This window comes from Lampetra fluviatilis, chromosome 27 (assembly GCF_964198595.1).
Source record: "Lampetra fluviatilis chromosome 27, kcLamFluv1.1, whole genome shotgun sequence".
NCBI classification, from domain to species: domain Eukaryota; kingdom Metazoa; phylum Chordata; class Hyperoartia; order Petromyzontiformes; family Petromyzontidae; genus Lampetra; species Lampetra fluviatilis.
Window position 1 is genome coordinate 13,410,687 of NC_136301.1, and position 19,769 is coordinate 13,430,455.

At 45.3% G+C, this 19,769-nt stretch overlaps 1 long non-coding RNA gene across 1 annotated transcript; it reads right to left on the reverse strand.

The window, feature by feature from the left end:
- Positions 1–2,267: 2,267 nt before the first annotated feature.
- Positions 2,268–18,952, reverse strand: LOC144942424 (uncharacterized). Its single transcript, XR_013639378.1, has 3 exons — positions 18,767–18,952; positions 17,785–17,888; positions 2,268–2,317 (listed from the first exon to the last, which is right to left on the reverse strand). It is a non-coding gene; the product is annotated as an uncharacterized LOC144942424 (long non-coding RNA).
- Positions 18,953–19,769: the final 817 nt, after the last annotated feature.

The following is a 19,769-nucleotide window of genomic DNA, read 5'->3' on the forward strand; positions in this document are numbered from 1 at the left end:
TTAGTTACTAGATCAGCACACCAGTGTGTTGGAAAGTAAACGCACCACATTTACAATTCGAGTACGACATTTTGCCAGGGATTGCAACCAAGCCTCATAAGGTGACGGCCAGAATTATGGAGAAATACTCCTGTTTCAGTCTTAAATAGTGATAAATGTGATGTCATCATTTGTGAGCCAATCTGGTACGAAAGCCTACGTGTTAAAAAGACATTACATCTGACACCGTGACATCGAAGCACAGGGCCGCCAGAAGCACGGTGCCCGGGGCGGTTTCCCCAGTACACCGTACCCGGCTCTATATTGATTACTACTACCCTTATTTAGCCAGCATGAGCCTCACTCAGTCTCAAGACTCTTTTTAATTAGAGTCCTGCCAAGTTGTTTGCAGTACAGAACAAATTTGCTTTTGCTACTGCTGCTATGCGATTCCTATTGAGTGATTTGGGGGTTCAATTTCTAACACTGCCGAGGATGTCCATCCAACACTGGTTGTGTGGCGTGTGTGTCAGGGTTCGGTTACGTGGAGGAAAATGCCAAACTCCAAGGAATGAAAGTTACATTTTAATGTACAATTTTATTGAGGGACTGTGTGTTGTCTTGGTGAGGTCTGGGGCTGTTTTTGTTGATGTTTTGCTGCCTTGCCCAAGTTTGTATTTAGTGCTGAAAAACTGGCAGGATTTTACGTACTTTGTGCTTATATGCTCAATTATTTTGTGACTTGCTTACATTTTACATGTTGCACTCATTTTCTTATGTTTGTTGTTGTAACTTGCTGACCCTGTGCCTCGACTGAATATCTGTGAAAGAAGAGCTTCATAGCTTATCGGATTCCTCTTCATCCAGTCTAAATAACACTGGTCAACAAAAAAACATGTTTTTCTGGCCTGGACTTTTGCAGCTGTTTTAGACTAATTTCAGTGTGCTGATTCCAAATCTTGTCTCAGATTTGCTCGATCACATCTCATTTTTATGCTATCGGCATACCCCATTTTCATTGATTTTATCCTAAATTAACTCTGTCACTTATGATTGCAAGTTGTTGCGAGTCAGTGACTGCTTTAGTGTTAAAATATGGTGCTGTATTTTTAGGATAGTGTGTTTATAATATCATTTTATGTAGATATCCACATTTATTTAATATTTTTCTTCTGCAGTTTTTATTGAAAGTGCAATATTTGAGATCTCAAAAACCTGATGTGATAGACACAAACTGAAGCCAGATTTGGAATCGGCACCCAAAAACCGTTGGAATACCTTATTCCAGAAAAAGTGTTGACCAGTGTAATTTTCCACATTCCACACGGAGAAAGTGGCCCAAGTTTGGGCATCAAACCCAGGTCCCTCTGACTGGGAGTTCCAGCCCTGCCGCCTGCAAACGAACACATGTACAGTTCAAACCCCACGTGTACATTCGGTATATATACGGATGTATTTTTATAATTGGTTTCTGGGTGAGGACAAATAATTAAGCAGCCATATCTTTGCCATGTAGCCTTTCATCCAGTGTGATATCGCAAGACTAATGCCCATTTTGTAACCAGACACACGATGGGCAAAGGTATGCTGCGTTACTGCAGCATCGTTATTAACCTGGTTAATCTATCTCCGCACGATGGTGGGGGGGGGGGTGCAATCTCTGCTGTAGCAGGAAGTTGGAACGGTGTCGTTCGCATCTCTTTACAGAGCAGAGCCGGCGCTGCCCCCATCCTCCGCGCTTGCCCAGGCCTCTAAATGGCTGACGGTTGTTGTGGAGGAGACCCTGACCCTGGTGGAGGAGCTGTTGGTGCAGGAGGAGGAGACCCTGGTGGAGGAGCTGGTGGTGCAGGAGGAGGAGACCCTGGTGGAGGAGCTGTTGGTGCAGGAGGAGACCCTGGTGGAGGAGCTGGTGGTGCAGGAGGAGGAGACCCTGACCCTGGTGGAGGAGCTGTTGGTGCAGGAGGAGACCCTGGTGGAGGAGCTGTTGGTGCAGGAGGAGGAGACCCTGGTGGAGGAGCTGTTGGTGCAGGAGGAGGAGACCCTGGTGGAGGAGCTGGTGGTGCAGGAGGAGGAGACCCTGGTGGAGGAGCTGGTGGTGCAGGAGGAGGAGACCCTGGTGGAGGAGCTGTTGGTGCAGGAGGAGACCCTGGTGGAGGAGCTGTTGGTGCAGGAGGAGGAGACCCTGGTGGAGGAGCTGGTGGTGCAGGAGGAGGAGACCCTGGTGGAGGAGCTGGTGGTGCAGGAGGAGGAGACACTGGTGGAGGAGCTGGTGGTGCAGGAGGAGGAGACCCTGGTGGAGGAGCTGGTGGTGCAGGAGGAGGAGACCCTGGTGGAAGAGCTGGTGGTGCAGGAAGAAGAGGAGATGAGGAGGGAGACAGAGGAGGTATGGACGAAGGAGCAGGAGGAGGAGATGGTGGTGCAGGTGGAGGAGACATTGGTGGAGAAGATGGTGGAGGAGATGAGAAGGAAAGAGGATCAGGTGATGGTGATGCAGGGGGAGAAGAGGAAGCGAGGGAGTCTGGCCCGCATAGGGAGAACCATCCGTTCACTCCTCCGACGCGTGCTGCTGTGTGGTGGCCGGTCCACCACACAGTAGAGGTGGTGGTGGTGGTCACGGATCTTTGTGAACCACGACCACTATCACCATACCCACCACACACACCCTGCACTCACCCACCCCATGATCCCACCCCCACCACATTCCACACCAAGGGTTAGGGGTTTAGAGGGTTAGGGATTTATAAAGTTAAGGGTTTAGAGGTTTCGGGTTATTTCAGGGATAAGGGGTTTAGAGGTTTCGGGATTTCGAGGGTTATAGGGTTCAGGGGTTGAGAGTGTCAGGGGTTGAGGGGATTCGAGAGTTAGGGGTTTAGAGGGTTAGGGTTTTCAGGGTAAAGGGGTTTAGAGGGTTAGGTGTTTAGAGGATTAGGCTATTTGGGGTATAGGGGTTTAAAGGGTGAAGGGTTTAGAGGTTTAGGATTTTAGAGGGTTAGGGTTTTCAGGGTAAAGATGTTTAAGGGTAAAGGGGTTCAGAGGGTTAGGGGTTTAGAGGGTTTTGGGTTTACAGTGAGGGAAAAAAGTATTTGATCCCCTGCTGTTTTTGTACGTTTGCCCACTGACAAAGAAATGATCAGTCTATAATTTTAATGGTAGGTTTATTTGAACAGTGAAAGACAGAATAACAACAACAAAATTCAGAAAAACGCATGTCAAAAATGTTATAACTTGATTTGCATTTTAACGAGGGAAATAAGTATTTGACCCCTCTGAAAAACATGACTTAGTACTTAGTGGCAAAATCCTTGTTGGCAATCACAGAGGTCAGACGTTTCTTGTAGTTGGCCACCAGGTTTGCACACATCTCAGGAGGGATTTTGTCCCACTCCTCTTTGCAGATATTCTCCAAGTCTTCTTTGGTTCTTTCGGTAAAGTCACGTAGAAGGGAAGTAATAAAATAATAAAAATAAAACATAATAAAACAATTCTCACGACGTTTCAGTCACAACGCAAGCAGCCGTCCTCAGGTGAAAACCAGGTCTGTTGAGGTGACAGCGTCTGAATAAAACAGCACACGTGCTTGGAGCATATATATAAGCTGGGTTGGAAGGGGGGAAAAGGGCGCCTTGACAAAAGAATATGCATATCAAGAGGAATTTAGCATATTTATGGGAAATGCAGGTATGTGATTAGTACTACTTATGACCGTGCATTATGCAGGATTAGCAGCATCAAAGGGAAGGGATATGGGAAATGCAGTTATGTGATTAGTACTACTTATGCCCGTCCATTATGCAGGATTATCAGCATCAAAGGGAGGGGACATGGGAAATGCAGGTATGTGAATAGTACTACTTATGTCCGTGCATTATGCAGGATTAGCAGCATCAAAGGGAGGGGATAGGGGTAGCATTAATAAAGGGAAGGAGTGTTAATAGTATGTAGCTGCAGTAACTAAAACCACAACGTAAACAACTAAAGTATAAACTACATAGTATCATCAGTATACTAAATATACTCTACAATAAGCTGAGTTACTAACAGTAAGTAATACATTACAATTCTACGTCGTAAAAAATATATAATATGCTTCCATCTAAACTTTATTCTCTTACATCACACGAGTCTACACCGTACTATATACTGCCATAGACAAACCCAACATTAAATTACATACTGTATTGCTATGAACCACCTTATACATTGTAATATTACACTATGTATTATTCTACCCACCCTAATGTATATCACACTGCTGTATATTGACTATACAATTACGATACTATATATTACTTTATACATTGTATTAAGCATATAAATGTTATACTATTTGTTATTATACACTGTACCATTGACCGTCGTGTGAAAGATACTAAGAGGAAGCAACGAAATATGTCAATGGGTCAGTATTGGTAGAAACTTGCAGCGGAGCAAAGAATCCATTCCCTGCGGAGAATACAATGTCAGTGAGTGGAACGCGGTCTGAAAGTCACCGTAAACGTGAACACAATCAGTTAAGATCCGAAATGGTTTATTACGTCCTTCCAATGATTGCTAAGCCAGAATCCATCTTCTCGGTTGAAATTGTCTCTGTGTTTGTATATGTGGATCACCTCATGAACGAATCTCTCATGGTAGCCAGACGGCTTGCAGAGAACCTCTGTCTTGGAGAAGTCAATATCATGTGAGCCCACTGAATTGTAACAGTGATCTGCCACAGTTGAGGTGTTTGTCCTACCGTGTTTCAAGTCTGCTTTATGTTCACGGATGCGGTCTGCGACATGTCGTTTGGTTTCTCCAATGTAACTGCTACCACAGAGGCAACTTAGTTTGTAGACGCCAGGGTACTGTATGTCTGGAACCACATCTTTTACAGACGGGACCAGATCATGGATTTTATGTACTGTGTTGAATCGGACCTGGATCTTGTGTTTTATCAGGATTTTGGAGATCTTTTTTGTGACCCCAGCAATGTAAGGTAAGGCGATGGTCTTGAAAGGCTCCTCAACAGGATCCTTTTTGATGGTTGGAGTAATGGCTTTGCGTATTGTGTAGTCGGAGTAACCATTAGCCTTAAGAGCTTGGCGTACGTGTTTGAGTTCACTGGCAATGTGTTCCTGGTCGGATATGCATTGGGCTCTATGGTATAGAGTCTTGATGAGGGAATTCTTCTGGGATGGATGGTGGTAGGAATCCGGTTTTAGGTAAGCATGCGTATGGGTGGCTTTCCTGTAGACAGAGTGGCTCATTGAACCATCAGGTCTCCTTTTAATTAGGACATCCAAAAAGGGTAGCTTGCCATCTTTTTCGACTTCCATGGTGAATCTGATGGCTGGGTGTATGGAATTGATGTGGTCGAGAAATTGGTCTAGAGCAGGCCGGCCATGTGGCCAGATGACAAAAGTGTCATCTACGTACCTCTTCCATAAGGTCGGGCGTAGAGTGGCAGTCTGGATGGCGTCAGTCTCAAATTTCTCCATGAACACGTTGGCTACAACCGGAGATAGGGGGGGGGGGCCCATTGGGGTGCCCTCAGTTTGATTTGTAGAAAGTTCCATTCCAGGTGAAGTATGTATTGGTTAAGCAGTGTCTCACCAGGGGGGGTACCCCAGCGTTCAGTCCTTGATGAACCAAGTCTTCAATGATTGCGATGGTGTCAGGTACAGGAACTTTGGTGAATAAGAAAACCACATCAAAACTGACAAGCAGGTCGTCTGGGGACAGGGAAATCCCCTTGATTGTCGATACCAGGTCAGTAGAGTTTAGTACCTCAGAGATGTTTTTTCCAGTGAAAGGCCGTAGGATTTCAGACAAAAAACGAGCCAGTTTGTAGGTGGGGGAGTTGATAGTAGAGACAATGGGACAAAGAGGTGTATCTTGTTTATGTATCTTTGGCAAGCCGTATAATCTTGGTGGCCTGGCTGCAGAAGGTTTCAACGAGAACTGTTTGGTCTGATCAATTAATGCGGTTGAAGCAGAAATGATTTTGTTGGTTTTAGAAACGAGGCTGTTGGTGGGGTCTCTTTTTATTTTTGTATAGCTGCCATCGTTGAGTAGTTCTTGAATTTTGTTGTTGTATTCTATTTTGTCCATGATGACAGTGGCATTGCCTTTGTCGGCTGAGAGGATGACAATGTCATCCCTCTTTTTTAATTGAGCTAATTAAAAACGCTCATCTTTGCTGATGTTGCTAGCTGGCATCTTAGCGTTTTTGAGGGTTGCAGAGATTTCAGATCTTGCTACGTCTGCAGCGATGTGACTCAGGCCCTTGAGAGCTACATGTACTCTAGCAATTATATCATTAACTGGTATGTGTCTAGGTGTGACTGCAAAGTTTAGTCCTTTAGCTAAAACGGATTTCAGACCTTCAGAAATAGAACTGTTAATGCGATTAATTACGACTTTGTTAACGTCTAGCTTTTCAATGTGTGGGTCCGGTCTCTTGTTTGAGAGGCGGTTGAATTTGGAAATCAAGTTGTCCTTACATTTGGTCGACATAGCGGCAGCTGAAGAGGCAGTCATTTTGTCTACATGTTCCCAATCCGATGTGGACATTGTTGCACTCAAAGATAAGTGTGATTTGTAGAGTGTCTTGTCTAACTGATCTAGATCGGTGTGCGTAAGTCTGATTTTCTCTGAGATAATGCTAAACTAATTCTGTCTAGAACTAGCTAAGCTCTTATCTCAGAAAATCCGCTGCAAGTTTCCCGTTCACTACTCACCCATTGACATATTTCGTTGCTTCCTCTTAGTATCTTTCACACGACGGTCAATGGTACAGTGTATAATAACAAATAGTATAACATTTATATGCTTAGTACAATGTACAAAGTAATATATAGTATCGTAATTGTATAGTAAATATATAGCAGTGTGATACACATTAGGGTGGGTAGAATAATACATAGTGTTATATGGTTTATAGCAATACAGTATGTAATTTAATGTTGGGATTGTCTATGGCAGTATATAGTACGGTGTAGACTCGTGTGATATGAGAATAAAGTTTAGATGGAAGCATATTATATATATTTTTACGACGTAGAATTGTAATGTATTACTTACTGTTAGTAACTCAGCTTATTGTAGAGTTTATTTAGTATACTGATGATACTATGTATTTTATACTTTAGTTGTTTACGTTGTGGTTTTAGTTATTGCAGCTACATACTATTAAAACTCCTTCCCTTTATTAATGCTACCCCTATCCCCTCCCTTTGATGCTGCTAATCCTGCATAATGCACGGGCATAAGTAGTACTTATCACATACCTGCATTTCCCATATCCCTTCCCTTTGATGCTGCCAATCCTGCATAATGCACGGTCATAAGTAGTACTAATCACATACCTGCATTTCCCATAAATATGCTAAATTCCTCTTGACATGCATATTCTTTTGTCAAAGCACCCTTTTCCCCCCTTCCAACCCAGCTTATATATATGCTCCAAGCATGTGTGCTGTTTCATTTAGACGCTGTCACCTCAACAGACCTGGTTTTCACCTGAGGACGGCTGCTTGCGTTATGGCCGAAACGTCGTGAGAATTGTTTTATTATGTTTTATTATTTTATTACTTCCCCTCTACGTGACTTTACTGAAAGAACCAAGAAGATGAATCCCTGCAGTCACTAAAGCTTTAAATAAAAAAATTCTCCAAGTCATTAAGGTTTCGAGGCTGACGTTTGGCAACTCAAACCTTCAGCTCCCTCCACAGATTTTCTATGGGATTAAGGTCTGGAGGCTGGTTAGGCCATTCCAGGACCTTAATGTGCTTCTTCTTGAGCCACTCCTTTGTTGCCTTGGCTGTGTGTTTTGGGTCATTGTCATGCTGGAATACCCATCCACGACCCATTTTCAATGCCCTGGCTGAGGGAAAGAGGTTCTCACCCAAGATTTGATGGTACATGGCCCAGTCCATCATCCCTTTTGATGCGGTGAAGTTGTCCTGTCCCCTCAGCAGAAAAACACCCCCAAAGCATAATGTTTCCACCTCCATGTTTGACGGTGGGGATGGTGTTCTTGGGGTCATAGGCAGCATTCCTCCTCCAAACACGAGTTGAGTTGATGCCGAAGAGCTCCATTTTGGTCTCATCTGACCACAACACTTTCACCCAGTTGTCCTCTGAATCATTCAGATGTTCAGTGGCAAACTTCAGACGGGCATGTATATGTGCTTTCTTGAGCAGGGGGACCTTGCGGGCGCTGCAGGATTTCAGTCCTTCACGGCGTAGTGTGTTACCAACTGTTTTCTTGATGACTATGGTCCCAGCTGCCTTGAGATCATTGACAAGATCCTCCTGTGTAGTTCTCACCTCCACAAGGTGAGACCTTGCATGGAGCCCCAGGCCGAGGGAGATTGACAGTTATTTTGTGTTTCTTCCATTTGTGAATAATCGCACCAACTGTTGTCACCTTATCGCCAAGCTGCTGAGCGATGGTCTTGTAGCCAATTCCAGCCTTGTGTAGATCTACAATCTTGTCCCTGACATCCTTGGAGAGCTCTTTAGTCTTGGCCTTGGTGGAGAGTTTGGAATCTGATTGATTGCTTCTGTGAACAGGTGTCTTTTATACAGGTAACAAGCTGAGATTAGGAGCACTCCCTTTAAGAGTGTGCTCCTAATCTCAGCTCGTTACCTGTATAAAAGACACCTGGGAGCCAAAAATCTTTCTGATTGAGAGGGGGTCAAATACTTATTTCCCTCATTAAATGCAAATCAATTTATAACATTTTTGACATGCGTTTTTCTGGATTTTGTTGTTGTTATTCTGTCTCTCACTGTTCAAATAAACCTACCATTAAAATTATAGACTGATAATTTCTTTGTCAGTGGGCAAACGTACAAAATCAGCAGGGGATCAAATACTTTTTTCCCTCACTGTAAGGGTTTAGGTTAAGGGTTCAGTGGGTTAGAGGTTTGAGGGTTTATGGGTTAGGATTTTAGAGGGTGATGGGTTTAGACCGTTATGGTTTTAAGGGTAAAGGGGTTTTGAGGGTTGGGTTTTAGAGGGTTACAGTTTAGAAGGATATGGGTTTAAAGGGTTCTCGGTTTAGATAATTAGGTGTTTAGAGGATTTATGGGGTTTGATTGTTAAAGGGTTAGTGGTTTAGAGGATTAGGAGTTTATAAGGCTTATGGGTTTAGAGGTTTGGGGTTTTTAGGGGATAAGCGGTTTAGAGGTTTTGGGGGTTTCAAGGGTTATGATGTTTTGGGGTTGAGTGTGTTAGAGGTTGAGGGGTTTAGAGGGTTAGGGATTTCGGTGTATTTGGGTTAGGATTTAAAAGGGTGAGTTTAGACGGATAGGGTTTTAAGGGTAAAGGGGTTGAGGTTTTTTTTATTTGATTAGAGTTTAGAAGGTTATGGGTTTAGAGGGTTCGGAGTTTAGAGAGTTGGGTGTTTAGAGGTTTAGAGGGTTCATGGGGTTTGATTGCTCGGTGTATTGGTTTACAAGGTTAGGAGTTTTAGAAGGTTATGGGTTTAGAGGTTTTGATGTTTAGGGAATTAGCGGTTTATAAGGCGAGGGGTTTAGTGGGTTACGGTTTTACAGGTTTAAGGGTTTCGACGGTTTGGGGTTTATACGTTTAAGGGTTTTGGCAGTTAAGAGTGTTGGGGGTTTATGGGTTGCGGTTTTATAGGGTGAGGTGTTTAGACGGTTGGGGTCTTAAGGGGAAAGTCCTTCAGAGGATTTGGTGTTTAGAGGGATAGAGTTTAGAACGTTTTGAGTTTAGAGGGTTTAGAGAGTTACGTGTTTAGAGGTTTATGGGTTTTAGAGGGTTAGGGGTTTAGAGAGTTACATGTTTAGAGGTTTATGGGTTTCAATTGTTGGATGTTGAATGGTTTAGATGGTTAGAAGTTGAGGAGGTTATAAGGGTATGTGTTTAGGGGTTTAGAGATATCGGGGTTTCAAGGGTTAGGGATTTACAGTGTTAGGGGTTTAGTGGTTTGAGAGTTGAGGGTTTAACACCTAGACTTTCACAACTAATATTGTCCGTAATAAAGTGTTTTTTTTCGTTAGTCTCCAACACTTAATGGCACTTTTTGTTGATGTGACAAATTTTACTAATTGGCTGTTTCAGGTGGTGGTTGGTTTAATGACACGTTTATATTTACATAATCCAACAAAAAAAACCTTTATGGGTTTAGAGGGTTACGGGTTTAGTGGATTATCTGTTTGGAGGGTTAGCATTTTAGGGGCATAGGTGTTTTAAGGGTTATGCGTCTAGAGGGTTCGTTCTTTAGAGGGTTGGGGTTTAAATGTGTTGGGATTAGGTTACGGATTTAGGGTTTTAGAACGTTTGGGGTTTGAGGGTTAGGGTTTTAGAGGTTGAGGATTTAGGAGGTTATGAGTTCAGAGGGTTAGGGGTCTAGAGGGTTAGTTCTTTAGAGGGTTGTGGTTTAGATTGGTTGGTATTTATAATGTTAGGGATTTAGGGTTTTAGAAGGTTAGGGTTTCAAGGTTTAGAGGGTTAGGGATTCCGAGGGTTTGGTTTTTTAATGGCTTAGACGGTTAGGGTTAAAATAATAAGGGGTTTAGAGAGTGAGGGTTTTGGTGGGTTAGGGTTTTAAGGGTAAAGGGGTTGAGGGTTAGGGGTATAGGAATTTAGAGGGTTAGGGGTTGAGTTGGTTAGGGTTTTGGGGGTTTAGAGGTTAAGCTTTTAGAGGGCGAGGGGTTTAAAGATTAGGGTTGTAAGAGTAAAGTGGTTGAGAGGGTTAGAGGTTTAGATGGTTATGGATTTAGATAGTTAGGGGTTTAGAGGGTTTTAATTGTTCGAGGTTTAGTGGTTAAGGTCTCTGTGCGAGTCCAACATGTTTGTATGAGTCTATGGTAAGATAAAAAGAGTTCAGTTTAATTTGTATATTTCGAAACAATTTGTTTACCTTTCCTGTGATGTTTTTGTATTGTATTTTTGTTGTTATTTTCTGACCCACCCGATTGGACGTCTGTGAAAACATCGTTATAGCTTATCAGATTCATTCAGTATAAATAAATATTCAAATTCAAATTCTATTGACCTCTGTGCGAATCTATGGATTTCTGTGTGAGTTTTTGGGCCTTTGAGTGTATGGATCTCTGTGTGAGGCTATGGGTCTCTGTGCATGTCTATCGGTCTCTGTGAGTATGGGGTCGCTGTGTGAGTCTGAGTGTCTGTAGGAATGTATGGGTCTCTGTTGGAGTCTATGGGTTTCTGGGTATGGTTGTTTGTGCGAGTCTTACATGCACACATTTAACTTAAAAAGGCCATTGAGGGTTGCGGAATCCAAGTTGAATATTAAGTTCCCTGCAGTGCAAGCCAGCTCTCTAGTCGTGTCATCAAACAGCCCCTTTAACTCTTTATAATAATAAAATAGACTTTCTCCAGGAGATCCACACTGAGTCACAGTCGGGTCCTGAATTGTTTTTTTACATTTTCGACGAATGAATGATGAGTTCTTACACAAGTGGAGGAAACCGGAGCACCTGGAGAAAACCCACGCATACGAGGGGCAGCACTTTAAACCGTACAGGCAAAGATGGCGATTATCCCACTTTTTGTCCTGCCTTCTCCTGGCCAGCCAGCCAGGAGAAGGCGCCTCGATGCCCACGGGAAGGGGGTTTCACAACATTCACTGTGTGATCCACTCACCCTTGCTGCCTTCCACTGCTGATTACAGGCTTGCAACACCACCGCCTGGCGAATAATAGTAATAATTTAAAGTTTTATAGCGCGCACAAGAACGACTCGGAGGCAGGAGGAACCACAGCCGTGCAGGAAGGAAGCCACGTGGTGAGCCAGTCCCAACAATTGTCCAAGCTCTGCAGTCCTCTATGGAGGCATTATGCGCTAATTAATGACGAGTGTTTATACCAGTGGGGGAAACCGGAGTACCCGGAGAAAACCCATGCGTGTGAGGGTGAAACACTCTATCCCTGTACAGGTGAAGATGGCGATTAGTCCACTTGCTCTACTGCCTTCTCCTGGCGAGTCAGGTTATGGCACCTCGACGCCCACGGGAAGGGTATTTTCCAACATCATTGTGCGGTGATTCACCAACCCTCGCTACCTTCCACAGTGCTGGATTAGAGACGTGCGCTACCAACACCAGGCGAATGATAACAACAATAATAACTTTCTACTTCTAACTTGATAACAATAGGCGAAAAATAACAACAGGCAAATGATAACGACAGGCGAATGAGAACAGTAATTATTATTTCCACTTATAACCTGATAACAATAATTATTTCTACTTTTAACGAAATAACAATTATTTCTACTTATAACGTGATTACAACAATAATAACTATTTCTACTTTTAACTTGATAACAGGCGAATGATAACAGGCAAATGATAAAAACAGGCACCACATCTACGCCTCTATATAAGGAACGAAACAGGTGAATGTCTCCACAAATGCGGCTGTTGCCTGATGAAGGTAGTTGTAATTACTGGCGAAACGTTGTACTCAGATTGTAAATGTTGTGGCTTGACTCTCCAACACACCGTGAGCTCTACTAGTTACAAATTGTACTAGTTACAAATTGGCATGTTCTGCATATGTGACAACCCTTACTAGTTGGCTGTGTCGGATGGTGGTGGGTTTTAACGACACATTTATATATTTACGCAATCTAACCCAAAAATAAACCTCTATTATGGATGATATTGGTCGCGAAAGTCTACGTGTTAAACAAACCCGAAGGAATCAGAGGAAAATCGACGTGACCACGGGAGAAGATGCAAACTCCAAATATACAGACATCAGGGTTGGGGTCAAAAATACGAATTCCAATATACCAGTTTAACACGTCGTCTTTCGCGAGGGAGTTTGCATCTCGCTCTGTGGTGCCTCATTATCTGACTCACTCAACCACTAAACTACGAAAGCCACCCACACACTCACTCACCCATTCACTCTGCCACCCACTCACCTTGCCACCCACTCAACCGCTAACTCACTCGTTCAAGCACACACTCAGCCACTCAATAACTTACCTGTGCACCCACCTACACACCCACTCATTAACTCAACGACCCACCCACCAACCAACTCAGTCACTTACTGACTTACTCACTCTAGACTCCACTCACCCACCCGCTCACCCAGCCACTTACCGACTCACCCACCCACCCAACCACCCACGCACTCAATCACCCACCTACCCACTCACCCACTCAATAAACGAAAACTTAACTATTTCTCACTGTACAAGCTAAGGCCCACAGAGCTATATAGATCTTTTTCAAAAGCGACCTTGTTACAAATAACAGGTAAACAAAGTGGCTTATCACATATACATTTATTGCAGCCAAATCCTCTGAATGCAAGTTTATTCTCAATGCAGAGGTAAAACCCCGAGGACCCGGAGAAAAATCCACGTGGCCATGGGGAGAACAAGCACACTCCAAATAAACAGATGACAGGGTCGGGATCTAATCACGACCACCTGTATACTAGGCGAGGTAGTTAACATCCCACCACCGTGGCCCCCTACTCTGACTCACCCACTAAACCAACCACCCACTCACTCACTCAATCAGCCACCGACCCATTCATCGATTCACTCACACAACTTACCCAAATACCCACTCAATCTCTAACCCATCCCACTCACTCACCGACTCGCCCACCCGTTAATTTGCACCCCCATCTTCTCAACCATTCATCAAGCCACCCAAGCACCCACCGAGTAACACTCACCCACTCAATAACCCACTAACCCATCCAGCACTCACCCACCGAGCTAATCAATCTCTAACCCATCAACTCGCTCTGCCACTGACTCTTTCAACCACAACTCACCCACGCACCCGCCGACTCACTCACCCAATCACTAACCCACCCACTCACTCAATTTCTAACCCACCCACTACCCACCTAACCTCCTACCCACACACTCACTCACCCACTCACACACCCACTCACTCATCCATCCACTCGCATTCTCACCTAGCCACTCACCTACTCACCCAGTCACATACACATCCACGTACCATGCCACATACTCCATTTTTAACCCACACACCCAACCACTCCCTCAGCTACTCACCCACTAACCACGTCATTATTCACCCACCCACCCATCACTCAACCACCCAATAATTCAACCACCCAATAATTCAAGCACCCATTAACTCAACCATCCACTACTACCCACGAGCCTCTCACAAGTACCCACCCACACACTCACCAACACACTACACTGAATCTAAATTATGTTTATTTTACCAGGTAAGGCTGACAGAGCTATATAAAATATTTTTCAGAAGTGACCTGGTTACAAATGATCGGTCAACAAAGTGGCTTATCACGTAATCATTTATTGCAACCAAATAAAAAAATGCTTGCTGATTTTAAATGTGGAGGGAAATATACAGGCGTCAAGGTTGGGATAAAACCCACAACCTTCTGCATACCAGGCGAGGTAGTTAACATCTCGCCACTGTGGTGCCCGATGTCTGACTCCCCCACCTACTAACCCACACACTCACCCACACACTCACCCACTCACACACCCACTCAAACATCCACACACTCATCCACTCAAATACCCACTCACCCACTCAAACACCCACTCAAATACCCAAACACTCACCCACTCAAACACCCACACACTCACCCACTCAAACACCCACTCAAATACCCACACACTCGCCCACTCAAACACCCACTCACACACCCACTCAAACACCCACACACTCGCCCACTCAATCACCCACCCACTCACTCAACTACCGAGCCACTGAACACACTCACCCACTCACCATGCCACCAAATCAATCACTAACCCACACTCATGCACCCAGCCACTCACTCACTAAGCCACTCACCTCCGACCCACCAACCCATCCACTCACTATTCTACCCACCTACACACTCACCCACTCATCCACACACTAAACTAATATTAAACAATTTTTTTTATTTTATCAGCTAAGACCCTCAGCTATATAGATCTTTTTCGGAAGCCACCTCAGCACAAATGACAGCTAAATGAAGTGGCTGTTCACGAATAAAGTTACAGCAACCAGATTCTATAAATGCATTTTCAAATATGGAGGAACAACCCGGAGAAAATTCCACGCGACCATGGGGAGAATATGCAAACTCCATATATACAGACGGAATGGCTGGGATAAAATACACAACCTCCTGTATACTAGGCGAGGTCGTTAACATCTCACCACCTTGGCGCCTTATTCTCTGACTCACCCATCCACTCACTCACACGCTGACTTACCCACTCAAACTCCCACATCAACTCACCCACCCACTCGCTGACCCCACTCAGTCAACAACTCACCCACCCACCCAACCACTCACTCCGTTAACCACTTTCTCACCCACCCACCCCTCACCAAGCTACACACTCACCCACCAACACACCCATTCACTGACTAACTCACCCACCCACGAACTCACGAACAAAAAAAACATACCCACTCAACCCATCGCTCACCCAACCCCTCACTCACCCACTTAGTCAATCACCCACCCACGCACTCACCGACCCAACTCACTTCACCCACCCAACACTCACTTACTGAGCCACTCAATCTCTAACCCACCCACTCACCCACTCAATCTCTAAACCACACACCAATCCTGCTACCGACTCAATCTCTTAACCAAAACTCACAAACCCACCCACCCACTCACTCACCCAGTGACTAACCGACTCACTCTATTTATAACCCACCCACTCATTCACTACCCACCTAACCTCCTACCCACACACACTCACTCACCCACACATCCATGCATCCACACACTCACCCACCCACTCACTCATCCATCCATCTACTCACTAACTCACCCAGACGTGCACCTACTCACCCACTTTAAGATCCACTCACCCTGCCACCTACTCAATTTATAACCCACCTACTCACCCACCCAACCACCCGCCGACTCCCTCAGCCACTTAGCCACTCACCCACTACCCACGTAATTATTGACCCACCCACTAATTTAATCACCTACTAACGTAACCACCCACTAACTCAATCACTGAGTCACTCGAACTTACCGACTCACAAAGCCACCCACTAAATCTCAAACCCACACTCATGCACTCACCCACCCGCCCACTTACTCACCAACACCCTTAACTAAATCTAAATTATGTTTTTTTCCCAGGTAAGGCCCACTGAGCTATATAGATTGTTTTGAGAAGCAGGGTTTGGATCGAACCTACGAACTTAAAAATACCAGGCAAGGTAAAGTCACGTAGAGGATTTGGCTCTCCACTCTCTGACTCTCCCACCCACGATAACACACACTCAAACACCCACCCACTAACTCAACCATCCATTCATTCAACCACCGAGCCAAGCACACACTCACCCACTCACCAAGCCACCCACTCAATCTCTAGCCCACACTCACTCACCCAGCCACTGACCTACTACCCATCAAACGTCGCACTCACTCATCCACTCTCCCACTCGGCCACTCATCTGCACACTAAATGAAAATTACGCTTTTTTATTTTACCAGGTAAGGCCCTCAGCTATATAGATATTTTTCAGAAAGCACCTGACCACAAATAACAGCTCAATTAAGTGGCTTTTCACGTATAAAGTTATAGCAGCCAAATTATATAATTGCATGTTTTAAAATGTGGAGGGAGAACCCGGAGCACCTGGAGAAAATTCCACGTGAACATGGGGAGAACATGCAAATATACAGGTGTCAGGGTCGGGATCGACCTCACGACCTCCTGTAAAAAAGGCGAGGTAGTTAACAGCTCGCCACCACGGCACTCCACCCACTCACCCATTCAAACACCCACCAACCCACTCACAAACCCACTCACCCTGCCACCCACTCAATCTTTAATCCACTCACTCAACAATTTACTCACCCACTCACCTATTCAACTATTCACACCCCCACTCACACACCCACCCATTCACCCACTCAACCTCTAACCTACCCACCAACGCACTCCACAACCCACCTACCCACTCACCCACCCAATAAACTAGACAATCTTTTTTATTTTACCAGATAAGGCTCAGAACTATATTAATATTTTTCAGAAGTGACCTGGTTACCTGATTATCACGGAGACATTTATTGCAGCCAAATCCTCTAAATGCATGTTGATCTTAAATCTGGAGAGAAAACCTGGAGGACCCGGAGAAAAATCCACACGACCACGGGGAGAACATGCCAACTCCAAATATACAGGTGGAAGGGATGGGATCGAATTCACAAACTCCTGTATACTAGGTGAGGTAGTTAACATCTCACCACCGTGGTGCCCCACTCTTCGACTCACCCACCCACCCAATCACACACTAACAACTCACCTGCTCAACCTTCGATATTCACTCACCCACCCACTAACTGACCCACCCAACAATCTACTCACCCACCCACTAACCTATTCACTCAACTCCTCACTCACCACTCCCCCACACAATCACGCACTGACCTACCCAATAAACTCACTCAGTCAGTCACTAATTCACCCCTCACTCAACCATCCACCCACTCATGCTACCATCCACTCACTTACTTATCCAGGCACTCACCTACTCACCCATTAAGCCACTCACCCACACAATCACCTAGTTACCCACCCACTCAATCTCTAACCCAGCAATTTACTCATCCACTCACCAACCCACCTCTCAGCCACTCCCTCACCCACTTCAAACTATTCACTCACCCACCCACTAATTCACACAATCACCCACCACCCACTCAATCTCTAACACACTCACTCACCCACTCACCCACCGACTCACCCATTGACTCACCCACCAACTCACTCACAGACCCACCCAGTTAATCACCCACTCTATGTGTAGTCCTCACCTCTTCCAGTATTGTGAGATATTCTTCCTCCCAGCGGTATCTTCACGACAACGCCCTGGGGGGTGGGCAAGCCTCTCAACGAGTCGGGCGAGCGGGGCAACAGCCTGGTCATGTTGGGTTCATAGCGCAGTGCGGCACACGCATACACACAAGCAGAACACACACATATGAACACAATAACAACAGTGGGAGCCACTCACGCGATAGGGATGGGCCGCATGGTCCACTCCAGCTCGATGTACGGCTTGCCCGGATACAATGTTAACTACCTCGTCTGGTATACAGGAGGTTGTCGATTAGATCCCAACCCTGACACCTGTATATTTGGAGTTTGCATGTTCTCTCCGTGGTCAAGTGGATTTTTATTCTGGTCCGCTGGATTTTCCCTACACATTAGAAACAGGCGTTTAGAGTAGTTGGCTGCTATAAATTTCCACATAAGGCACGTTGTTGACCTATCATTTGTGGCCAGGTCACTTCTAAAAAAAGAGTTATGTTACTCAGTGAGATGGTTGAGACACAGGTGATGAGCCTGTGTGTAAGGGGTTGAGTGAGTGAGCGGTTTAATTCATGATTGACTGATTGGTTGAGTGAATGGCTGAGTGAGTGGCTGAATGAATGATTTATGGAGCGATTGGTTCAGTGAGCGAGCGGGTGGTTGAGTGAGCGAGTGAGTGGTTCAGTGAGTGAGTGGTTGAGTGAATTAGTGAGTGGTTGAATGAGTATTTGAATGAGTGAGTGTTTGAACCAATGAGTGAGTGTTTGAGCGCATGAGTGTGTGGTTGAGTGAGTGGTTGAGTTAATGACTGAGTGAGTGATTGATTGAGTGGTTGAGTAAGTGGATGGTTGAGTGAATGGTTGAGTGAGTGGTTGAGTGAGTGAGTAGTTGAGTGAGTGGTTTAAGTTAGTGGATGAGTGAGTGAGTGGTTTTATGAGTGGCTGAGTGAGTGAGTGGATGAGTGAGTGAGTGGCTGACGCGCACCTTGGCTGCGTTGTCCAGAGTGTCCCGCTGGTGCCGCCCCACTGTGTTGCTGCACTCCGCCAGGGTGAGAGCGGCGGTGCCGCGCCCGCAGCTGCTCCAGCGACTACGCCATCTTGCCCAGTCCCTCCTGGCGAGCACGCAGCATGCCCTGGAGCTCCCATCACATGGTGCTGGCAATCTGAGACACCCGCCTGTAGCACACACACAGAAGAAGAGATACGGGAATGGATTATGGCGACCTGGGTGACGAGAAGATCACTACTTCGCCCGGTATACAGGAGGTTGTAGGTTTGATCCAAACCCTGATGCTTACATATTCAATTCTGCTCGTCCAGGCGGGGAGAATCCAATCACATTTATTCGATGCAATGTTTCTCATGGGATATAAGCGACAACATTTGGACCCCAAACCGAGAGGATTCTGGGATGTTTGTGGTTTTTTGGCAATAACTCTGGAAAGAAATGTCGCAGACCCATCAAGGTGGGACTCGTCCAGCGACATAATGGTTGAGTGACTGGTTGAATGAATTCGGGAATGGTTGAATGAGTGAGTGGTTGAGTGAGTGGTTCAGTCAGTTAGTGGTTGAGGGAGTGAGTGGCTGAGTGAGCGAGTGGTTGAGTGATTGAGATAGAGTGACTGAGCGGCTGAGCGGTTAAGTTAGTGAGTCGTTGAGTGAGTGTGGCTGATTGAGTGAATGGTTGAGTGAGTTAAAGAGTGATGGTTGAGTGGTTGAGTAAGTGATTAAGTGAGTGAGTGGTTGAGTGAGTAAGTAGCTTCGTGAGTAAGTTTCTTCGTGAGTGCGCGGCGGAGTGGTTGAGTGTGTGGCTGAGTGAGTGGCTAAATGAGTGAGTGGCTGAATGAAAGGGTGAGTGGCTGAGTGAAGGAGTGAGTGGCTGAGTGAGTGAGAAAGTAATTGGTTGAGTGGTTGAGTAAGTCATTAAGTGAGTGAGTGGTTGCTCTAGTAAGTGGTTAAGTGAATGGTTAAGTGAGTCCCCAAGCCGA